At 43.0% G+C, this 10032-nt stretch overlaps 1 long non-coding RNA gene across 1 annotated transcript; it reads left to right on the top strand.

Annotated features, from left to right (window-relative positions):
- The first annotated feature begins 3296 nt into the window (after window positions 1-3296).
- LOC135097391 (uncharacterized) lies at window positions 3297-4658 on the top strand. Its single transcript, XR_010265649.1, has 3 exons — window positions 3297-3502; window positions 3969-4098; window positions 4268-4658. It is a non-coding gene; the product is annotated as an uncharacterized LOC135097391 (long non-coding RNA).
- The last annotated feature ends 5374 nt before the right edge of the window (window positions 4659-10032 follow it).

Below are 10032 nucleotides of genomic sequence, written 5' to 3'. Positions count from 1 at the left end.
ACTACAGTCACTCTCAAACTAAATGTATCTGTGCTGTATACCTCTCACCTAACTCCTCTGACTTTAAGAAATTCTTTGACTTCTTAACTTCCAAAGTGGAGCACATTCTGACCCTCTTCCCTTTTGCAGAGGTCTCCATTCTTGGAGACTTTAATGTTCACCACCAGCTTTGGTTTTCCTCTAACTTCACTGACCATCCTGGTGAACTAGCCTTCAACTTTGCTGTCCTCCACGACCTAGAGCAATTGGTGCAACACCCTACTTGTATTCCTGACTGTCTTGGAGATATGCCCAACATTATTAATCTTTTCATAACCTCTAATCCTTCTGCTTATGCTGTCACCCTCTCTTCTCTGTTGGGCTCCTCCAGTCACTATGTCATATCTGTATCTTGTCCTATCACTCCAATCCCTCCTCATCATCCTCATAAGCAGAAGTGCCTCTAGGATGTTGCCTCTGCTAGCTGCAGGGACCCAAGGAGGTATTTTGCTGATTTTCCTTGGAATGACTACTACTTCCATGTCAGAGACCTGTCTGTGTGCAGAGTACATAACAGAGGTAGTAGAGTCTGACATGGAGGTGTACATTCCTCACTCTTTACCTTCCAAACCTTGGTTTAACACAGCTTGTTCTCGTGCTATACATGATAGAGAGGTGGCCTACAAAAGATACTTAAAACTTCCATCACCAGAATCTCATGGGCTTTATATTTCTGCCCAGAACCATGCCAAGTCTTTTCTCCAACTAGCCAAAAACTCCTTCATTAATAGGAAGTGTCAATCTTTCAAGATCTAACTCCCCTTGTAACTTCTGGCACCTAGCCAAAAACATCTCCAATAATTTTGCTTCTCCTTCTTTTCCTCCTTTATATCAACCAGATGGTACCACTGCTATCACATCTATCTCTAAACCTGAACTCTTCGCTCAAACCTTTGCTAAAAACTCTACCTTGGACAATTCAGGGCTTGTTCCTCCCTCGCCTCCACCCTCTGACTACTTCATGCTACCTATTAAAATTCTTTGCAGTCATGTTTTCATGTCCTTGCTGGCCTAAACACTCGGAAGGTTTATGGACCTGATGTTGTGCCTCATATTGTTTTCCAAAACTGTGCCTCCGTGCTTGCACCTTGCCTAATCAAACTCTTTCAACTCAGTCAGCATCTACCTTTCCTTCTTGCTGGAAGTTTGCCTACATTCAGCCTGTTCCTAAAAAGGATGACTTCAAATCCCTCAAACTGCCATCCTATTGTTTTAATTTCCTACCTATCTAAAGTTTTTGAATCAATCCTCAACAGGAAGATTCTTAAACATCTTTCACTTCACAACCTTCTATCTGATCGCCAGTATGGGTTCCATCAAGGCCACTCTACTGGTGATCTTTTGGCTTTCCTTACTGAGTCTTGGTCATCCTCTTATAAAGATTTTGGTGAGACTTTTGCTGTTGCTTTGGACATATCAAAAGCTTTTGATAGAGTTTGACACAAAGCTTTGATTTCCAAACTACTCTCCTGTGCCTTCTATCCTTTTTTCTGTAACTTCATCTTAAGTTTCCATTCTGACCGTTCTATTGTTGCTGTGGTAAACGATCACTATTCTTCCTTTAAATCTATTAACTGTGGTGTTCCTCAGGGTTCTATCCTATCACCCACTCTCTTCTTATTATTCTCCAGTGACCTAAACCAAACTTCTTGTCCTATCCACTCCTACACTGATGATACCACCCTGCACTTTTCTACATCTTTTGTAGAAGTCCAACCCTTCAGGAAGTAAAGAGTTCATGCAGGGAAGCCACAGAAGACCTGACTTCTGATCTCTCTAAAATTTCTGATTGGGGCAGAGCAAACTTAGTATTATTCAATGCCTCAAAAACTCAATTCCTCCATCTATCAACTTGACACAACCTTCCAGATAACTATCCCATCTTCAGTGACACTTAACATCCTTGGTCTGTCCTTTCCTTATAATCTAAACTGGAAACTTCACCTCACATCTCTAGCTAAAACTGCTCTTATGAAATTAGATGTTCTGTGACATCTCCACCAGTTTTTCTCATCCCCCCCTCCCCAACTGTTAACTCTGTACAGGAGCCTTATCTGTCCATGTATGCTTCACATGTCGGGGGGGGGGTTCCACTTGTACTGCTCATCTAGACAGGGTGGAATCAAAAGCTTTTTGTCTCATCAGCTCCTCTCCTCTAACTGACTGTCTTCAGCTGGTTTTTCATCACTGCAATGTTGCATCCCTTGCTATCATCTACTGCTGTTTTCATGCTAACTGCTCTTCTAATCTTGCTAACTGCATGCCTCCCCTCCTCTGATGGCCTCGCTGCACAAGACTTTCTTCTTTCTCTCACGCCTATTCTGTCCACCTCTCTAATGCATGAGTTAAGCAATATTCTCAATCATTCATTCCTTTCTCTCGTAAACTCTGGAATTCCCTGCCTGCTTCTGTCTTTCCATCTTCATATGACTTGAATTCCTTCAAGAGGGAGGTTTCAAGACACTTATCCTTCAATTTTTGACTGCTGCTTTGGAGCCTTTTATGGGACTGGCATCTCAGTGGGTATTTTTATTTTTTGGTGGGGGGAGGGGAGGGTTGTTGCCCTTGGCCAGTGTCCCTCCTGCTTTAAAAAAATTAATAAAAATATCACCACCCATATTTTCCTAACACAAATACTGACAACAGACCCTGTGTCAGGCTGTATGTACCAGATGAGGCCTTGTCAATGCTCACCTTTGAGAACGTCATATTAGAGGCGCCTGACGTGAGACAGCAACTCATAGCCAAGGTTGCTGTCGTCTCCGCTAGTTGGTACGTGGAGTCCTCTTGAGTATTGGTGTCAGTCTGGTAAACCTTGGAGCTCCCTGCCTGTGTCTGTACTTCCTTTTACAAGACACTTCTTAAATTTAGGGTAATTCTTTTGGGTCTGTCTTCTAGAGACTGGCACCTCAGTGGGCCCTTTTATTTTTATTCATTTATTTATTTTCATTTCATTTCATTTCATTTCATTTTTTTATTTTTCCTCTCTCTCTCTCTCTCTCTCTCTCTCTCTCTCTCTCTCTCTCTCTCTCTCTCTCTCTCTCTCTCTCTCTCTCTCTCTCTCTCTCTCTCTCTCTCCTTTTTGTTGGCCTTGGCCAGAGTCCCTTTTACATAAAGGAAAATCTTGTATACTGATATACATACTTATGGAAGTTAGGATAAAATGTATTGCATGTTGATGTACTGTTTAAAACCCCAATACCTCACACTACATACTATTAAAGATACAGAATCCTTGCTGAACCATCACTGGAACCATGAAAACACCCCTGAAAACACCATAACAACTGAAAGTATTGGAGGTAAGAGAGAGCAAAACATTTGGGAGTGCAGTTTATTATCTGTCTCCCATACAGGACTGGTGGTGTATCCCTCACATCTGGTCATCAAGGAGTACCCCATGGTCAGGTCCCTGCACACCGATCTGTTCTGATGGAAGCAGTTGGAGGGTGTGGAGGATGTGGTGAGAATGACTGTCCTTATCGCCCATGTGTTATATCCTTCAGTATCTTCTTTTCTTCACCTGCACTGTTTTTCCTCTTGCATCCTTCAGTAATATTGTTTTCTTCATGCCTCCTGTGTTCTTTTTGCTTCTGTTCTATCCTTCATTATACTTTTCTGTTATATTCTTCAGTGATATCCTTTTTCTCCTCCTGCAGTGTATTCTTTTTCCCTCGTATCATATCATGTATCCTTCAATTATATCTTTTCTTCATCTTTGCTGTATTCTTTTTCCTCTACCTTATCATTCATTATCCATTTCTTCACTCGTCCTGTATTCCTCTTTTTTCTCTCTTTAATGCACACTTTCCTCCACACACACAATTTAAACCTTTCTGTCATGCAGAGTTACCCTCACCCCTTTCTTGCCCCCCCCCCACACACACACACACACACACCTCTAATGATGTTATGGTGATGTGATACAGTTGGAGGATGGAGTGCTGAGTATGTTGCTGCAGTCAGTGGACATGCTGGCTGCTGGCTGACGGAGTGTACTGTGGCCCCGTTGATTTCACTCTCAGCAATGACTCCAAGAAGACCATAGCAGAGTACCAGGTGTGTATTGTGAAGAGGTGAATTGCATGGCTGTATTTTTCATTCTTTCTTCTGTGGTAAAAGAATGTCAAAAGCAAGCTCGTTCATCATTTTCTTGTCTTCCTGTAGTCATTTTAATTGCTTTTATATTCTTTCCACTAATTCTTCTCTCTTCCTCTACTTCCTACAGTCACTTTCATTTAAGTTTTCTATTCATTTCACTAATTCTTTTCACTCTCTATTTCTTATAGCCATTTTCACTACTCTTTCTTATTCTCCTCTCTCCCTCCATGTCTCACAGCCATTTTCATCGTCCTTTTCTAGTTCACTAATTCTTCTCACTTCCTCTGCTTCAAGATAACTGGACCACAGGAGCATGTTGCCACAGCTCTAGGGAAACTGTGCACATCCCTCAGCAGTAACATAGCTATCCCAGTAGTGACAGGATATTTGGACACTCACTACAATGCAAGGAAAGTTTACGTCAAGGACCAGATCTTGTGCTGCTCTTGGAGAAACATTGTGCATCTCTTGAACGAGAGCGAGACTGGGGACCCTCTTCTAGATAATCAGAATGGTTCTGAAGTTAGCCTTGTGTCTTCTGTCCCTAAGGATCCTCCAGTCCTTGCATCTCCCCTTTGGCACCATATCTTGTGCTGCTCTTAGAAAAACGTGCTTCTCTGCAATGAAACTGAGAGTGAGGATGGTGTTTCAGGTGCTGGGAATAGTACTGAACTTAGTCTCATTTCTGGTGTCCCTGTGCATCTCTCAGTCCTTATATTAATGTGATATCTTGCTAACTCTCATGCTGTCTCACTCAGTTTGGTACAATTGTTTACTGCAAGTTTAGAGTTTAGTTTTCAATGTAAGGTCACTGATAGTAAAAGAAGTGGTTGAATGCTTCTCTTTCTCATCTTGTCTTCCTTTTCCTTGTCTTCTTCCTCATTTACTTGCATTTCTCTCATTTTCTATCTCCTGGTCTTTTCCTTCATCATTCTCTCTCTCTCTCTCTCTCTCTCTCTCTCTCTCTCTCTCTCTCTCTCTCTCTCTCTCTCTCTCTCTCTCTCTCTCTCTCTCTCTCCCACAACCCACAGACCCACAGTATGTCTCCCACAGTATGTTGACAAACCCAGTCACTCCCCACAGCCTCTCTCTCTCTCTCTCTCCCTCTCTCTCTCTCTCTCTCTCTCTCTCTCTCTCTCTCTCTCTCTCTCTCTCTCTCTCTCTCTCTCTCTCTCTCTCTCTCTCTCTCTCTCTCTCCATGCCTAAGAGAGGTCAGTTTCAGGTCAGGGTTCCTCAGTCTCAGGTCAGGGTTCCTAGTGAACGGACGTGTTTAGTGAGCAGTGACCTGACGCTAATATAGCTGGCTAGTGTAGACATGGCGCCTTGTGTTGCTGAGTCGACAGGTTGTGTTAGTTCTCCTGTTCTCGAGGCCTTCGTTGCGAAGGTCTCAGAGGTGGAGGCTGAGTTCCATCGAAGGATCTCGGAGGTGCAGGCTGAGTTTCGTGAGAGGATCTCAGACCTGCAGGCTGAGTTCTATGAGAGGATCTCAGCACCTGTGGGAGGGTCGTGCCCCACCGTCACCTTACCTAGTAAGGCGACGGAGGAGCAGTGGTCGGTTGTGTGCAGGGGAGCCAAGAGGGTGAAGGTGCTCAGGGCACCTTCCGTGGAGACGAAGAATCCCTTCAATGTGCTGGAGGAGGGGAAGGAGAAGGAGGTGGACAGGGCTGGAGGAGGCAAGAAGGAGGGGGCAGATGCAGTTACCCTGCCCCAAGGTAGAGTGCTTGTGTTTGGTGATAGTCAGGTTAGGCACTTAGATAGTGCGTTCTGTGCTAGGGATAGGAAGCGTAGGTCGAGGGTGTGTTTGCCGGGGGCCGGGATAGGGAAGGTAGCCGATAGGCTAGACACGTGCTTGGAAAAAGATGGGACCAAGCCCATTGTTTTTCTCAGTGCGGGAGGGAATGACCTTGGTAAGGTCAGGAGTGAGGAGCTTATCAGGAGGTTTCGACAGGCTTTGGACAGGATTAGGGACAAGGGAGGGATCCCCGTGGTATGTGGTGTCTTGCCGAGGAGGGGAGTTGGTGCTGAGTGGCTGTCCAGGGCTATTACAGTGAATCGCAGGCTCGCGAATCATTGTAGGAGTAATGGATGGACGTTCATCGACAACTGGGACCTTTTCTATGGCAGGGACACCTTGTACGCCAGGGATGGAGTGCATTTGTCACGCCAGGGTGTTCGTGTTTTGGCCGAAACACTCGAGCGGGAGGTAACTGCACTCCAGCACTTTTTTCGTTAGTCGGGAGGGAAGAAGGGGTAGTGAGGAGAAGGCAAGGGGCAAAGTAGTTAAATCTAGAAAGGAAACTAGCTTAGGGATGGTGAGAAATAGCTTAAGTGTTTACTACACAAATTGTAGAAGTATTCTGAATAAAATAGACTTGCTTAGAGGAATAGCGAGTGTAGAGAAATTTGATATCATCGCTTTAACTGAAACTTGGTTAGATATGTCAGGAAAAGTATTTGATCCAGAGGTTAAGATAGATGGGTATACAATGTTCTATAAAGATAGAGAAAACAGGAGAGGAGGAGGTGTCGCGTTATACGTTAGGGACACATTACAGTGCTGTATGAACAATAGAATTAAAACAGATAACAAAGCAGAGTCGATATGGGTAGATATTAAGGAAGGATCGCAGTCAGTAGTACTAGGGGTAGTTTACAGACCACCGACCAGTACAGAGGAAATTAACACCTCACTGTGGCAGGAATTAAATAGAGCAGGCAAGTACAGTCAGGTATGTGTGGTAGGAGATTTTAATTTTAGGAATATCGACTGGAGTCTGATTGTGGGTAACAAGGAAGCAGAGGAATTCCTTAAGGTAATTCAGGATAATTTTTTAAAACAGGTAGTCGTAGAACCCACAAGGGGGAATAATATTCTAGATTTAATTCTTACTAACAGGGAGGAAGCAGTCACGCAGGTAGAGGTTGGAGGACAGCTAGGTAACAGTGACCATAGGGAAATTAGGTACAATCTAGAATGGGAAGAAACTGTTAGAAATAAAAACACTAGTAAAATACCTGACTTTAGGAGAGCAGATTTTGAAGAATTAAAAAGGTACCTCCAAGGAGTGGACTGGCAAAGGATGCAGGGTGAGGTCAGGTGAGGGACGGAGTTCAGAGAGATAAGGCAGGATGAGGGAGGTGAGGTGAGGCTCCAGAAGGGAAGAGGAAAGAGGAAGGGAGGAGATAGGTGTATGTTGGAATGTCAGGTCATGCTGAAATGAGAGAGGTAAGGTCGAGGCGAGTTGATGAGGGAGGGGAGAGGATGGTAGGGAACGAGATGAGGGGTTTAGGTGAAGTAAATGTAGATGAATTGTATAAATATTTCGTAGATAAAGTTCATACAGGTCAATTAGCAAATATCCCGTATAAAACAATAAGATCACAAAAAAATGACCCTAAATGGATGACTGCTAGGTTAAAGCATTATATAGGGCGTAAGAGAAGTATATATAAGAGATTAAAGGCAGGTGAGGAAGTTTTAAGGACACAGTATAATGAATTAGTTAGAACAGTCAGGAAGTTAACGAGGAAAGCTAAGGACAATTATGAATTAAAGGTAGCCAGCCCAAGCCCAAGGGATTTTATCAGGTATACAGGACGAAAAATAAGGATACTGTAGGTCCATTAAAGGCAGCAGATGGGGAGCTGGTTAGTTCTGGGGAGGAGATTAGTAAACTTCTGAATGATTATTTTTTAACTGTCTTCACTCAGGAAAACATGCAGGATATGCCAGATAGTGAACAGGTGTTTAGAGCAGATGAGTATGAGAAGCTGACGGATATTTCCATAACTAGGGAGATAGTGGAGCAGGAGATAGATAGGCTAAAAAAGTTCAAGTCACCAGGACCTGATGAAATATATCCCAGAGTACTGAAGGAATGTAAAAAGATTATTAGTGAGCCGTTAGTTTCTGTCTTTAGGAAATCACTGGAGTCGGGTGAGGTACCAGACATGTGGAGGCAGGCTAATGTAGTACCCATCTTTAAGAAAGGGGATAAAACTTTAGCGTCTAATTATAGACCTGTCAGCTTAACTTCAGTTGTAGGTAAAATGTTAGAGTCAATAATAGCCAGGAACATTAGGGAACATTTAGACAAACATAACTTGATAAATCAGTCACAGCATGGCTTCACGAAGGGGAAGTCTTGCCTGACAAACTTGTTAAGTTTTTACAGTAAGGTGTACGAGGCAGTAGATAATGGTGATAGTTATGATATCTTATATCTGGACTTTAGTAAAGCATTCGACAAGGTGCCCCATCAAAGGCTCCTGAGAAAGGTTAGGGCGCACGGGATAGATGGGAAGGTGTTAGGTTGGATAGGGTCATGGCTTGGTAACAGGCGACAGAGAGTGCTAATAAACGGCTCGAAATCCGAGTGGGGTCATGTCATTAGTGGGGTGCCACAGGGATCGGTATTAGGGCCATTGTTATTTCTAATATATATCAATGACTTGGATAGTGGAATTAGTAGCGATGTTAGTAAATTTGCGGATGACACAAAGATAGGTAGATTAATTAGGTCAGAAGCGGATGCCATCGCCTTGCAGACAGACTTAGATAGAATGAATGAATGGACGGATAGATGGCAAATGCAATTTAATATCAATAAATGCAAAGTGCTTAGCGTAGGTAGAGGAAACCCACACAATAGGTACACATTAAACACCCAAACTCTGGTAGGTACAGGGTACGAGAAAGATTTAGGAGTTATAGTTAGCTCTGAACTCCGTCTAGGGAAACAATGCATAGAAGCCAGAAACAAGGCAAATAGGGTACTAGGATTCATTTTTAGGAGTGTTAAAAGTAGAAGGCCGGAAGTAATATTAAAGTTATACTTGGCGCTGGTCAGACCTCATCTAGACTACGCTGTGCAGTTCTGGTCCCCACATTACAGGAAAGATATAGGTCTATTAGAATCAGTACAGAGGAGAATGACTAAAAGGATACAGGGGATGAGGAGTATTCCTTACGAAGCGAGGTTGAAGCGGTTAAATTTACATTCTCTAGAGAGACGTAGGTTAAGAGGGGACCTGATAGAAGTCTTTAAGTGGTATAAGGGTTATAACAAGGGAGATGTAAGCAAAATTCTTAGGATCAGCAACCAGGGTAGAACAAGAAATAACGGGTTCAAGCTTGAAAAATTTAGGTTTAGGAAGGAGATAGGAAAAAATTGGTTCTCAAATAGAGTGGTAGATGAGTGGAACGGACTCAGTAATCATGTAGTTAGTGCTAGGACACTAGAGAGCTTTAAGAGAAGATTAGACAAGTTTATGGATGGGGATAGCAGATGGAAATAGGTAGGTGTGTTTCATACAGGGACTGCCACGTGTAAGCCTGGTCGCTTCTTGCAGCTTCCCTTATTTCTTATGTTCTTATGTTCTTATGAGAGGAACCTGGTCAGTCCCTGTGAGAAATTTTGCAACATTTTTCTGTCCAAGCAAGAGTTCATGAAAGACTTCCCAAACAGTACAAATGACTGGATGGTCTGGGAAGTATTCACTCTGGAAATACAGTGAGGGGTTAATGAAAGGAAGAATATTGGAAAATGTGTGTTAATTTAGATTCATGTGGTGTGTGGATGGAAGGACTGGGTGAATATAGACGGCAGAAGAGGTGAGGAGTGCATGCTAACTAAAGGCAGGAAGTGAAGGACTGGATAAATAGTAGACAGAAGAGATGATAGAAGCAATGGACTAGATATACAGAGATAAGGAAGGGCTGGATAAATATTAGACAAGAGGTGATAGAGGCAAAGAAGGACTAGATATGTAGAGACAAGGAAGGGCTGGATAAATGTTAGAGGAAATGACAGAGGCAAAGACTGTACACTAATAATGAAAAAATAAATAAAATGAATGACAGAGGGAGGATGAAAGAGCGAAGAACAACTA

Source organism: Scylla paramamosain, chromosome 4 (assembly GCF_035594125.1).
Source record: "Scylla paramamosain isolate STU-SP2022 chromosome 4, ASM3559412v1, whole genome shotgun sequence".
Taxonomy (NCBI): domain Eukaryota; kingdom Metazoa; phylum Arthropoda; class Malacostraca; order Decapoda; family Portunidae; genus Scylla; species Scylla paramamosain.
Note: the sequence above shows the minus strand (reverse complement) of the source record. Positions and strands in the feature narration are given on the sequence as shown.